Source organism: Athene cunicularia, unplaced genomic scaffold (assembly GCF_003259725.1).
Source record: "Athene cunicularia isolate RWA unplaced genomic scaffold, athCun1 chrLGE22_part1, whole genome shotgun sequence".
Lineage (NCBI taxonomy): Eukaryota > Metazoa > Chordata > Aves > Strigiformes > Strigidae > Athene > Athene cunicularia.
The window spans coordinates 644,831-650,070 of record NW_020799534.1 but is presented as its reverse complement, the minus strand read 5'-3'; the positions used below and the strand labels follow the sequence as shown (position 1 = coordinate 650,070).

General features: G+C 57.8%; 1 protein-coding gene across 1 annotated transcript in view; it reads right to left on the bottom strand.

Moving 5' to 3' along the window:
* CSRNP2 (cysteine and serine rich nuclear protein 2) overlaps nucleotides 1–4,922 on the bottom strand; it is a gene marked incomplete at its 3' end in the record, with an annotated part of 9,244 nt that extends 4,322 nt beyond the window's left edge. The window contains exon 1 of the mRNA XM_026867627.1: nucleotides 3,537–4,922. The remainder of the gene's footprint in view (nucleotides 1–3,536) is intronic.
* Between the last annotated feature and the right edge of the window lie 318 nt (nucleotides 4,923–5,240).

Sequence of the window (5,240 nt, the reverse complement as noted above, 5' to 3'; positions counted from 1 at the left end):
CGGGGCCAGGCTGGAGCCGGGATTCTCCCGGGATGCCCCGTCCCGGCCCCGGGGAGCCCAGCACCCACCCGCTCCTCTCCGCTTTGTGTTTCCTCTGCTTCAACCACCGTTCTCATGGCAACGGAACAACCAGCTTCGAAAAAAAACATCTCAGCCAACGGCAACCGGGTACGGCAGCCCCGGGGGGGACCAGGGGGTTTTGGGTGTGATTCGGGGGCAAATGGGCAAGGGGAAGCTCTGCCCACACCCGGATGAAGCTCAGGGACGGGCTCTGCATCGCCTCCAGCATCTTTAAAGCCAAAAGGGAAACGCTGGTGCCCTTCTTCCCCCCCAAAAAGGATTCAGCGGTGCCAGAGCCGCAGCGGCACCAGGGCCACGGCAAAGCCCCCGAGCAGGATGCTGTTCCCTGACCCACAGATGTCACGGCTTGGGTTTAAACACAGCTTTTCAGGGTGGTTGGGGTTTTTTGTTGGCAAATTGTTTAATCCTGCCGCTAAAGGAGGGGGAGAAAAAAGCAGCTGTTGAACCAACGTTAAGCATCAGCCCAATTAAGGAGCTGATTTAACGACATCGATTGCACACATCATCCGAGGGGAAAAGCAGAGGCGGAAAACACCCACTTGAGCATCGTTGCCACCAGGTGTGTCCCCTCCCCACCTTGTTTTACCACGTTCAATCGCCCCAAAATGGCCCCGTTCCTGTGCTCAGGAGGTCCCTGGTCGGGCTCCTGTGGGTGCTGCCTGCACGGTGATGCTCGTCCCAGGGCTCAGGCGTCTTCGTCGGCCTCGTTTAAGGAAGAAGATAATGAATGAGGAGAGTCTCTGTGGTTTCTCCTATTCCCTCCAATGCAAATCTTCAAAATATCATCTAAAACCCCTTCACTTACGGTGAGAAAAATCGGTGAGGGTATCCAGGTGGACACCCGCACCGGCAGCATCAAACTGCGGTCGGGGACGGAGCCTGGACCCTTCCCTGGACGGAGCCACCAGGAGATGGTTCATATTAATTGTGTTTCTCATAAAGCATCAATTTGCTGCGCTGGGGGGTCAAAACTGCCCCAGAGCTGGGGGAAGAGAAGCCAAACCCAGCAAAGTGGGCACCCACCCAGGGGTGCTGCCTTGAGGCACAACTGGGGCCGAGGACGGGGAACCAGGAGCAGCAGCTTCGGAGATGTTGCGGGGATGGAGCAGCAGGAAAATGAAGTTTTCATCTCATTTCTCCATGGTAGAAGCTCCCCTGCCCACGCAGGCTTCCTCTTCCTCCTCCTCCTCCTCCTCCTCCAGCAGCGTGGTGGTAGCAGCACCCGTGTGATGCAAAGGCCATTTTAATTCATTTATTAGCTCAAATTACTCCTTTTTTGAAATAAAAAAAAATCCACTTTTGAAAATACTCAGGGCACAGAGGCAGGTCCAGTAGCTCAGAAGCCCCCAAGACCCAGCACAGAGCAGGGGGTTGGGTGCCCAGAAAAGTCCCCAGAGCCTCTCTGGGAGAGGATGAGAGACCCTCACCCTCGCGTGGGACTGGGCTCTGCAGTGGCGTGAGGATTTCTGGCCCTGAGGTCAGGGTCTGGCTTAAGCGAAGGTTTAAGGAGAGAGAGGGCAAAGAGTTGGCTCATCCCAGGCTTATCCTGCAGGGAAAGCCTCTTCTCCTCCCTCCTCGCCTCCTGAGCCAAAGAAAAAAAAAAATCTATTAACGATGGTGGCAAGAGTCGGGGTGGGGAGAGAAAATGAAAATAGGCCGTTTGCAGGTTTTGTTCAGTTTTTAAATGGAGGCAAAGTCCCAAGGAGGGGATCTGCGATGGAGAAAGAAAAAACTTAACTCAAATGCTGTGAGGAAGCGGCCACGCAACCCCAATTCCCCTTCTTTCCGCTCTTAAACCACACTGAAAAGAGCTCAACTAAAAATATTTTTTTTTTCCATGTCAGCTGTTGCTGGAATTGTCTTTGGCAGCGGGGAGGGGTTCAGGACAGAGATGGAACTCGTGTGACTGGGGATGCAAAGAGCCTCCCGAGGCAGAGCTGCTCCAGCCACAGGGCTCCAAGAGCCCACCAGGAAAACCTGCCGGCTCGAAGCTCGTCCAAGGACTAACGAGCGCGGATCCTCACGAGGAATTAACGCCGACATGCTGCAAAAACCCCACACTCCTGGTTTGCCAGTTGGCAGCTTTCAGGAGAGGAGGAAGGGTGGGAGATGCTCTGTGGTCCTCAGAGTTCATTTCTTGATGCCAAGGGGTGCATCGCCCTCGGGCCAGGACCCACCAACGACCTTCGTTTCGCCTCCGGTGACGCCAGCGCCGCCTCCGATGAGCCGTGAGCCACGTCAGATGCGCTGCCGGGCTGCTCCTCCATCGCCTTGTCCAGGTGGAGCCCAAAACAGCAATTCCAGAGCGATGAGCAGTTTTATCTCCAGATATTCAGAGTAATTAGTAATTACCAGGTGGAGACCCTCTGAGCATCTGCGGATTTTGTGATCCTCTGGATTTTGTGATGGCTCCCAAAAAAATCACACACGGATCAGGATCGGGTAACTTGGAGGATGCTCATGATTTTTCCTCCTCATATTTACTTCCCTCTACAAACTGTTTTAACTGCATCTTTCGAACATCAATTTTTGGGGGTTTAAGTAAGTTTCCTGTAAGAAGGAAGAGCCAAAAGTGGATCCTGACAAAGCTTCCCAGGATTTTGAGGCATCAGAGGTGTCAAATACAGGGATGTGGGATTATTTCAGCAGCCAGACAAGGAGCGGGTGGGAATGATATGCAAGAAGGAAGAAAATAAATATATATATGTATACAGGGAGAGACCCCCGGGCTAAGCAGCAGCCCAACAGAACTGGAGAAGCATCCCGGCCCCGTCCTGGTGGATACGGGCATTTTTAAGACCGGATCACGGCATGCAGGATAAAGTCAGAAAAATCTAATCCAGGAACAACCGAAGGAGCCCGTTTAATTCCGTTGCAGCGTTCGGCGTCTCCCAGGAAGGTGACGCTGGAGCGCAAAGGCAGAGCCAGGGGCTGGAAGAAGCCAGGCTGCTATTTCATATTCCTCCCACCCCTGAGCTAAGGACGGCTCTCGGCAGCGATTTCAACTGGAAAATATCTCACCCCTGGGTGAAACCTCCCCCAAAAAGGGGCTTCCCCTCTGGCTCGGCTCTCTCCCTCGTTACCAATTATGCAGCAGGATTAACATTGCTGGGGATGACACGGCAGCATCACTGCAGAGCATCACGCTGTGACGTCGGGGACGGGGGGAGGAATGTGTGAGGTGCTGAGCACCCCCCGCTCGCCGCCAGCCCCAAAAGCACCCACGGCCCCGTGGCTTTGCGGTTGTGCAGAATAAACCACCCATCAGTGCCCCCCGGTAAGCGGAAAAGCAGTTCCCACCATCTCGCCACGGCCCCACCAGGTCGTACGGCAAAGCCCCGAGCCCAGAGGACAAGGAAACGGGTGTTTATTGCCGAGGGAAAGCAAATGGGAACCCGTGGGGGGGTCAAACCCTCGCCCTGTACTTCCTCCAGAGAGCAAAGCAAGCAGCTCACCTCCTCAGGGACGGCCAGCAGGACAGGGACCCCCCGCAGCCCCCCCCGGAGCGACAGAAGGGCTTTGCTTTAGGTTTGGCACTGCTTGGGAAGGGTCCGGCGTGGTCAAGGCCAGACGCAGCAGAGCACGTAAATCCCCCTCCAAGGGGGGAAATAATTAAGCTCATGCTCAATAATTGCTGTAGAATTAAGTGAGGAGCCAGAAAAGTGCTCTGATCCGGCGACACCTCTGCCCACTCAACACCTGGCCTGGCGCATGTCACTCCCAGCCCGTGGTCCCTCAAACCCAGGTGTTATCCCGGGGCAGGAATTCGGGTAGAATGGATGAGCCTAGAAACGAGATTAAATAATTTCCACCTCGGTGGGGACAGAAGGGATTGGCCGCTTGGCCACCGTGAGTTCAGCGGTTCAGCTCGTGCTGACGGAGCTTCCCCCGAGGACGCGGCCGGGCTCAGCCTGGGCCCGTCCTCACGCCACCAGCACTTCAGCGAGCGACCAGCTTCGAATTTTTCCAACAAACGGCAGAAGATTCAGCTTCTTCCTCTGTGCTGCTGCTAACGAACGCAGCTAACGAGTAAATCTGGGCTACATCCCCCTCGGCTCAAGCGCTGCTGGTGCCAGAGCCTGCGCTTACGCAACCGCCATCACCATCAGCAGCGATGTGTCGGGGTTGTCCTCGAGCCCCGAAGCCCCCGGGGTGCTGGCTGAGGGTGGGCAGATCTTCCCCCGCCGCGGCCTGGCCTCCCGGGGAGGGTCAGGCAGGCACTACGCAAAAGGCCGGGGCCAAAAAATCCCGACTCGGGCCCCTCTGCCCGTCACCAGAACCAAGTCGTAAAGGTGTGTCCAGCCCACACGGCACACGGTGGCTCCACGGGACACCCTGATCCAAAGAGTCCGAAGGTTGGGGAGACCCTGAAGGTTGGGGAGCCCCTGACGGCGAGGGCAGGGCTGTAGAACATCGCCGCAGTTGACCCACTGGTCCAGCTCCTCCCGATGGCGAGCGGGGGGCTGCTGAGCTCAGCCCTCGCTCCCGGACGCTCTCCTCCGAGGGCCAAGCCCTCGCGTGTTGGCCGACGCGGGCTCCTGGACTCCCTCCAGACAGTGGCCACGGCCACAGACGGCTGGAGGCAGCTGGCCCTGGCTACCGCCCCACGAGGAGGCCGCAGAGCACCCGAGTCTGGGGGCTCCAGAGCACGGGGCGGGGGGCTCTGCTCCCACACAGACCCCAGTTCCCACCGCAGAAACCCCGAGGAGCAGCGGAGCAAGGGGCAACCTCCTCCATGGGGGGGCTAGTGGAGGCCCCACCACCGGCCACCAATATGCGGTGGGGGGGGATCATCCCAGCCCCCTCCTCACCTCCCAGCGCCTGTGACAGGACAAGTACCTTGTGCAACGACCCCCACCCAGGCAACGACCCATCCCCAACTTTGGGGACACATCGGGCCCCCTGGAAGGGCTCCTCCTCCCTGCCACCGGCTCCTGCCCACCACCCCACGGGGACCCCACCACTGTCTTTTTGGCCCCCCCCAGCCCTGACTCCACCCTATCATGACTCCCATATCCCCTGCACTGGGTGGCCCCCACCTGTAAGCCCCCCTCACCCCACAGGGCCCCAGCTAGAGGACAAAGCAGCTATAAGGGCACCCCCTGTCCTCCATAGGCCCCCCACCCCGGTACAGGGCAGCCCCAGCCACCTGTCTCTTA